Here is a 9,051-nt window from a genome sequence, read left to right as displayed (position 1 = left end):
ACCATCAAGCAGCCTGTGCAGGAGGAAGGGTGGTGGTTGGCTGCCCATTCTGGAAAGAGGTTCTCATTGCATCAGCATTCCTTGAGATTGTGCAGGTGGTGGTGCACCTCTGACTACACCTAGCACAGCTCAGACCCCCTAAGAGGCGGAATTGAGACCTAAAAAATTATAGCCCCCATCCCTTTTTGCCCACCCCTGCACACTCTCAAAAGACATTTAAAAAGTGCAAACCTAGCACCTGGATATGGGATATTTACTGTCTGCAATTGCAGCTTTTAGCTTTTTATTTGCCATTAACAAAAAGAAAAATGGCAGCTTAGGTTCCCTGGGCTCCACTAAATGTTTGGGAATCGTTTCTGCCTAATTAAAGAATGATTTGGGGAACTCCTAAAAAATATGTCTGGCATTTTCCCTACCCAGGCTATTGCTAAGGTATCTCCACAGGAGAGGGTGAAGCAGTCAGTTATATAAGAATCCCCAACTAACAGAAGAATAGATGAAAGCTATGGTAGAATTGCCTCAAGTGAGTGCCATGCTCATCACACAAGATAGACATCTTCGAAGGAATCTGGAACTCCTGCCGTCCCTGACAAATCTAGAGAGGTAATAGCATTTAGTGGCCCAACGTCTGGTGGTGCTTTCACGCTAACACAGAGCTCTTCTTCAGGTCTCGCCACCAGAAGTTGGTCCACAAAACTCTATTACCACCTTGTCTCTCTAATATCCCGGGACCAACTTGGTTACACAATCACCGCATACTGAAAAATCGAGGTTGTTTTCAGAAATAAAGAAATAAGTTGTGGGACCAGACTATTGTTCAATTTTAATACATGATTTTGTATTAACAACACACTGACCACTGCTGTAATAGAGATTAGATTATCCAGTTCCCCCATATTTCTTCTGGTCATCCAGTTCAACCTATTTCATTTTTAAACAGTAAAATTTTTCGTTTATTACCAACAACATGCTGAAAACAGTTTTTCCACTGATGGTATTGTCATCATGCAGGATAGTTAGGCTTGGGTGGCAGTGCCCTAGCACAAATCAGGCAGACTCATCCAGAATCTTAAGGTTCTTGGTCCCTAAGCACCGTAAGGCATAGGATCACAAGCCACATACCCCCTGACACTGGTGGTTTCACACCATCCCAGAGCTTATTTGCTGCCTTGGAAACATTCCACTCATTTTTGACAGTGGTCAGCAGAGCTCCTTGCTGTCACTAACTCTTCTCTGTCCTGTCCAGCTTCAGAAGCATGGGGGCTCCTTTACTCTCTGACTCTCTCTGCTCTCCAGGCAGGCCTTGCTCTCTTTTTCTCTTGTTAATTTGCTTTTTTCATGGTTCCGTCATCGTTGCTGGCCTGAGAGTGCCAACAAGACTCGGGAAGGAAACTGCTGTAGCCTGACCACTACTTGATTGCTAATAGGGTTGCCAGGTGTCCGGTTTTCCACTGGAATGCCTGGTCGAAAGGGAGCCTGGCTGCTCCGGTCAGCACTGCTGCCCAGGCCGTTAAAAGTCTAGTTGGCAGTGCTGTGGGGCTAAAGCAGGCTCCCTGTCTGCCATGGCTTCGTGAGGCTCCTGAAAGCAGCAGCATGTCCCCCCCTCTGGCTCCTACACGTAGGGGCAGCCAGGGGGCTCTGCACACTGCCCCCGCCCCAAGCGCCGGTTTTGTAGCTCCCTTTGGCTGGGAAACGTGGCCAATGGGAGCTGCAGGGGCAGTGCCTGCGGACAGGGCAGTGCTCAGACCCGCCTGGCCGCGTCTCTGCATAGGAGCTGGGAGGAGGGGGGACATGCCCTTTCTTCCAGGAGCTGCTTGAGGTAAGTGCTGCCCAGAGCCTGCACCCCTGGCCCCCCTCCTGGCCCCCAACCCCCTGACCCAGCTCTGATCCCCCTCAGGCCCTCCGAACCCCTTGGTCCCACCCCTAAGCACCCTCCTGCACCCCAAACCCCTCATCCTCAGCCTCACCCCAGAGCCTGCACCCCCCCCAGCTGGACCCCTCACCCCTTGCCTCCTCAACCCCCTCCTACATCGCAAATCCCTCAGCCCCGGCCCCACACTAGCGCCTGCATTCCCAACCGGTGCCCTACCCCACCCCCGCACCCCAATCTGCTGCCGCAGCTCCCTCTCATACGCCAAACCCCTTGGCTCCTACACCCCCAAGCCCCTCATCCCCATCCCCACTTGAGTCTACACCCCCTGCACCCTAACTGCCTTTCCCAACCTGGAGCCCCCCCGCACTCTGAACCCCTCAGCCCCAGCCTGGAGCCCCCTGCACCCCAAATCCTCAGCCCCGGCCCCACACTAGAGCCTGCATTCCCAACCGGTGCCCTACCCCCGCACCCCAATCGGCTGCCGCAGCTCCCTCTCATACTCCAAACCCCTTGGCTCCACCCCCAGCCCAGAGCATCCTCCTACACCCCCAAGCCCCTCATCCCCAACCCCACTTGAGTCTACACCCCCTGCACCCTAACTGCCTTTCCCAACCTGGAGCCCCCCCGCACTCTGAACCCCTCAGCCCCAACCTGGAGCCCCCTTCTGCACCCCAAATCCCTCACCCCTGGCCCCACCCCAGAGCCCACAGCCCCAGCTGGATCTCTCACCTCCCACCCACACCCCAACCACCTGGCCCAGCCTGGCGCCCCCTTCCACACCCTGAACTCCTCATTTCTGGCCCCACCCTGGAGCCTGCACCCCCAGCCTGAGCCCTCACCCCCTCCCACAGCCCAACCCCTGAGCCATCCTGGTGAAAATGAGTGAATGTGGGTGTGGAGAGCAAGTCACAGCGGGAGGGGGGATGTAGTGAGTGGTGGGTGTGGCCTCAGAGAAGGGGTGGCATGGGGGGGGTGCTCAGAGAAGGGGTGGGGTAGTAACAAAAAGTAATTTTCCCTCTGTTGATACGCATGCCTTCGTGTCAACTGTCTCATCCACCCTGACTGAACTGGCCTCATTAGCAGTGACCCTCCCCCTTCCCCCCCACTTGGTAAGGCAACTCCCATCTTTTCATGTACTGTATAGTTACACCTGCCTCTGTATTTTTCACTCCATGTATCTGATGAAGTGGGTTATAGCCCACGAAAGCTTATACCCAAATAAATTTGTTAGTCTCTAAGGTGCCACACGGACTCCTTGTTGGTTTTGCTGATACAGACTAACACGGCTCCCCCTCTGAAACCTGTTTTATAAATGTATACATGGAACCCCATGGTGCTACTCTACAGATGCCTATAAGTGGTATGTGCCTAAGGCACGCCACTGAAGAAATCTTAGTCCTCTAGTGAAATGTGCTCTAATTCCTTCAGCAACAGGGACTGAAGCCAAAGTGTAAGCCTCGTGAATGCACATCCTATCCCATTTTGATAGTGAGATGTGATTGCTTGATCCTTTTTCTTGTCAGCATAGGACCTCCTAAATTAGCCTATTAGGCAAATAAGCTAAAGTCCTTTTGAATCTGAAGTATGAAGCCTGTTTTCTCCTGCATGTACATGTGGCCTTGGAAAAAACACTGGCAGGTTACCTGACTGGTTAATGTGATACTCAGCTATCACCTTAAGCAGGAACTTCAGATGAGGGCTTAGCACTACCTTGCCCTTATGAAAAACAGTAAAATGGAGGGGGGGAGGAGATGTTGAGGGTGTGTAGTTCACTCACTCTTCTAGCAGATGTTACTGATATAGAGAAAACAGTTTTAACTTGAAATATGAAATAAGGAACATTCTCTCATTGGTTCAAATGGAGGATTCATTAGCTGACCATACTGAGGTCTCATACTGCAGAAGGGACTTTGAGTAGATGTTAGTCTTCCCTTTCACAAATCACGTAAGAGACTCATATGTGAATCCAGATTTGTTATCATTAAGAGTGTAGTACATCAACATGGTTGCCAAATGCACCTTAACTGATGATTGAGAGACCTAGAAGTTTCAGCTTTAGCAGCTCTGGAATGGTGGTTGGGACAACATTATTACTGTTTGCCCAGAGAATAAACCTGTTCTATTTCAGGCTATAACTTACATGTTAATTCTCTCCTCCAGATAAACAGGATATGTACCTCTAGAGAGGTAGATTGCTCTGAGTCTATCCCAGGCCATCAGGTGTAGCAAATATAGGTCTGGGTGATAAGACTTCCATTCTGTTGAATCAACAGATCTAGAATAAAAGGGACAGATTGACAAAAAAACCCTTCCATAGAAAAAGGAGGTCTGGGAACTATTGTCCTGGCCATGCCAGAGCCTCCAGAATTACTTTGGCTTTGTTCTGTTTTGTCTTTCTTATCACCTTCTGGATGAGGCGAATTGGGGGAAAGAGAAGACCCTCTCTCCAGCTTTTCAGGAATGCATCCAAGATGGATTAGTGTTCTCTTCCTGGTTTTGAGCAAAATCTGGGACATTTTGCTGGTTTCAAAGAGGTCTACCTCTGGATGACCCCCCTTGGAGTCAAAGATCTTGCACATTACTTAGGTCTTTAATGGCCACTTGTGCAGTTCTGTTGCATCTGTGCTCAGCTTATCCATCAGACCGTTGTCTTTCCTTGTCAGATGTACAGCCGCTGGGTAGATGTCATACTGGGTAATACTGTTCCCACAGAGCTTCCCTGCAAAGCTGTGTTGAGAGAGCTCCTCACTGCTTGTTTATATAACACACCACTGTCTATAATGTCCTGTATTATCTAAATGACCTGTACCACCAGGTGATGTAAGTAAGGTAGAAGAAATTTGTGAACCCAACATATTGCTCTGAGTTCTAACATACACATGCACATTTTCTTTTCCTGGGAATTTCAGTGGCCATGCACTATCAAACTGTTGAAGTGAGCACTCCAGCTCAGGCTAGATGCATCTGAGGTTTGTGTAGCTGATGATGCTTGGGGCGTTGAAAGCCACTCCTTTCATAACACTGAACCGCTGAGTCCACCATGGCAAAGACAGGAGCTCGTTCTTTAGTGTGATTATGGCTACGATTTAGTCACGGAGGTCATGGAAGTCACGGAATCTGTTATTTCCAGTGACCTCCGTGACTTCAGCCTGCGGTGGTCGGGAGCTGCAGGGTCCCCTGATGTGGCGGGGAACCCTCAGAGCTCCTGGCTGCTGTGGTGGTGGGGACCCCAGATCTGCCTGTGCCAGGTGTTACTGGTCACCGTGGGCGGTGGGGGAACCCCCGAGCTCCTGGATGCCATGGGTGGCAGGAAACCCAGGTGCTCCTGGCCATGGGGGAATCTCTGAGCTCCCACGGGTGGCAGGGAACCCCACAGCTCCCAGCTGCCACAGCTGTGGGTGAACCCTGAGCTCCCAGCTGCTGCGGACCCCTGGAGCTGGCTGATACGAGAGGTGGTGGCAGCCCAGAGCTCCTGGCCCCATGGGCAGCAGGGGACCCCCGGAGCTGCAGGCAGCAGGGGTACCCCACAGCCCCAAGCTGCTGCAGGCAGCTCCTAGCCCATGCGCAGCTGCCCCACTTCAGGTGGTGTGGGGACCCCCAAATCCCCATTTTGTCATGGATATTTTTAGTAAAAGTCACGGACCAGTCGCAGCTTCTGTAAATTTTTCTTTTGCCTGTGACTTTTTAGTAAAAATATCCATGACAAAATCTTAGCCTTAAGTATGATCAATGATACAGATCTACTGTCTAAATTCTGTCTCTAATTCTTTGCCAGTGAGTGCTGGAGACATCTCATTTTGAGTCGGGTGTAAAGTGTTATATATGTGGCTGAGGCTACGGGATCTGAAAAGATGACTGAGAATTGGTGCAGCAGGACTATAGCTGATTGAATCTTTGCTAGTTCTTTTTTGTCAGGAATGCTTTGCCAATTTGGGAGTCCAATATTGCCCCTGTGATAGGACTCTTCTGTGCAAGTCTCAATAATGATTTCTCCCAGTTCATCCTGAGGTCTAACTTCTTGAATACGGTGCATGTGTAAGCCATGGTTCCCAGTATATTTTTCTGCTGCTGATGCTTTGATTAGCCAGTTGTAAGTACAAGTGTACATAAATCTCTTTTCTCAGTAAGTGCACTGATGGGTATTGTTTCCTCTGCTATCTGAAAAATGGTGTACCATTGTGGGTTGCTGGTATATTCCCAAAAGGGCTGGCTGTAGGTCTCATATCCTTCATCCTCTCACAGACCTCATCTTTGTTTCTGGAGGGAGTCTGATGATCTAAGCCATGCATATCATCTGAGAGAGGTGGCAGAAGCAGCTGCTCTGGCTAGAGTGTCAGAGGCAAAAAAATAACCCCCTTAAACCATGTTTTGCAATAAGCTGTCCTTCAGAAGGATTGTACAAATATCACCATCTTTTCCCAGAAATGGTATTAGTAGCATGTGACAACAACTTGATAATTAGCCACTCTTATACCAAACATAGAAGAAAATACCTGTTTGCCCATCCCATCCATCCTTCTTGCTTTTTCAGAAGATGTGGAGTGAATCTAACCACCCTAAGACCTTTGGACAGAAGCCTCTGGGCAAGTGTGAAAAAAACAAGAAACTTTCATGTGGCAATTGGTGTAATTTATCCACCTTTTTTACACTGACTGAGCAGACGCAGGATTAGACCATACTGCTTTTGGCAGTTGCTACAGACTTACCAGCAGTGTAATTCTGGAGAGCCAACAATGCCAAAGATTGGGTTAGAAGTCTCAACTGTCATAGAGAGGATCTTCGATGCATTTGCCATCCTGTCAACTAATCTGTGAAATAGTGCTGCACCCTCAGAGCTAGGCACTACTGTAGTAATCCCCACATTTCCATCTGGAAAACTCTGATCCTTCTGCTCAGGATCCATTTGCTGCTATTCCTCAGGCATCTCTGGCTCCCCCTCTTCTGAGAATGTGTCTGGTATGATGACAGGTAATTGCTCTTTCTTTATATATTCCAGACAAATCCAGGAGTGTCAGATCAGATGATGGAAATCTTGCCTGCACTCTTAGAGAGGGAAGATTTCTAGTAGAATAGCGATTTTCTGAGGAATGTCTGGGAGAGGGCCATCTAGCCCAAAGGGTACATGCTAATCCATCCAGAAATCTATGCCCAGTTCCATTTCACAGTGTCTGTCATGGTATGGATCCTCTGCATGTTTGTTTTGCAGAATATCTCTCCTTATGAAAAGCCCTATCTGGCTGACTAGAGTGCTCAGACTCCACTTCTGATTGAGGATTCAACCTTGGATTCAACTCCAATAGTAGATGAGAGATCAGTGATCTCGGGGACAGAATAGAAAAGGTCTGTAGCATCTTACCAGGAGACCTATGGAAGCATAAGGTGATTATACATGAAGCTTCTCCACCCTGCTTCTCCTCTCTGGAGGAGAATCAATAGTATGGGGAATCTAAAGTTCTTCTCTAAATTATGTTTGCGTTGCGGATCTGGATGGATAGGAGCAACAAATATCATGGCTAGTTGTTGAGGCGGCTTGGAATGGAGAGCTGGATTCAGAATATCCAAAATGTTCATTGTCTGCTTCATTATAAGACCAGAATCCTTCTGTTTTAATATAGGAGATCCGATGGTCTAGGATCCATAGATAATGGCTCTGTAACATCCACTGAGTGTGCTTTTTGGCTCTGCAGACAGATTCTTTCTTGTGCACTGTCTTTTCACAGACCCAAAGTGACTGGATCCAATCGTGTCCCTCCCATGTATTGACTCGGCTCACAGAGGCTCTCACCTGTGTGGTTTCTCTGCTTTTCAATTTTGAATCCAATCACTTGGGATCATTCTTGGGTACTACAGGTTTCTTGGAATTTTAAACCTTCTGCAAAGTTTTGTCCAGCTTCTTCTCCCTAGAAGCATCAGGAGATGATGCTGGTCTATGCTTGCTCATCGATCCAAGAGATATGCCAGATCTGGAAAGCCTGGCTGCCAGAACCTCCTGCAGATGCACTGCTTGAAGTCTATTCTGACATTCATTCCAAGCCCTTGGGGTGAAAATACTGCAGACTAAGCTTCTGGAGGGAGTCTGTCTCTCCCTGAGGCAGGTTAGGCATCATATGTGAGCATATAATGCCCAGAGGAAACCAGGAACATGAGGCACGCCACTTGAATCTAACTATACTAAAATCTAATGAGAATGATAAAGGTGTAGAAGGTACTACCTAAGGCTAAGAATTCAGGCCAAGGACCTAGACTGCTTCCTGATCTGCCAGCTGGATTTTGAAAGGAACTGAAGCAGCCAGAGCATCCACCTCTCTTATATAGCCTCACCCTCAGAATGTTCACGAACAGTGAGGAAAGGGGCAGCAGGGGGTGTGAGCACGCTCCAGCGGCACTGCTATCAAAGGGTCCATTGTCAGAGCTGCAACAGATGTGCATCCCATGAATGGCAGTCTGCAGAGGGCACTCGACACACTGACAGTGTTCAGGAATTTTTGCATAAGGAACTTCAAAGGAATAAATTCTGCCTTCAAATGCCCTGACTCAACTCCCAGTGACTTGAATGGGAATTACATGCATGCAATAGATGGCACAATCTGATCCTAATAAAACATGGTTTTGAATTCCAATTTAATTCTGTCCTGCTGATAGGATTTCTTTGAGAAGCAAGCCCTGGACTTTTTGTTACTAAGTACATATCTACTAAAAAGTCCAGGATCATTCTTCAGTTCATATTTGTTGGCCTATTCAGCATTTTTTCTCCAGAATGTATCAGAAATGAAGCTGTTTGTCCCATAAGATTTGACTGTTAATTTTTAATTAAAGAAGCTTAATGAAATCCCATCACCAGCCCAGATACCCCTGCAGCCCAATTTTAGGAACAATTTCCCCTCTGATAATAATTTACCATATAAAAATACAATCAAGTAAAAAGTATAGTGTCCTAGATTAAAGATTATAGTTTACGACTAAGCTTTCACTGAATAATGCAGGAAAGTACCGTAATTCCCAAGAGCACTTTTACTTTATTGTCGGATGTTAATGTATGCTTACCAGAATTAAATTACTAAAGTTAGATAAATGCTAAAGAAACCTGCATGTTTCTAATCCAGTGGATCTTCAGATTTTCCCCTTTTTAAATCATTGGGCTTACACGAGTGTAACTATAGGCAAAATTTGGCCATATG

The sequence above is a fragment of the Mauremys reevesii genome, linkage group 6 (assembly GCF_016161935.1).
Source record: "Mauremys reevesii isolate NIE-2019 linkage group 6, ASM1616193v1, whole genome shotgun sequence".
In the NCBI taxonomy this organism is placed as follows: Eukaryota; Metazoa; Chordata; order Testudines; family Geoemydidae; genus Mauremys; species Mauremys reevesii.
Note: the sequence above shows the minus strand (reverse complement) of the source record.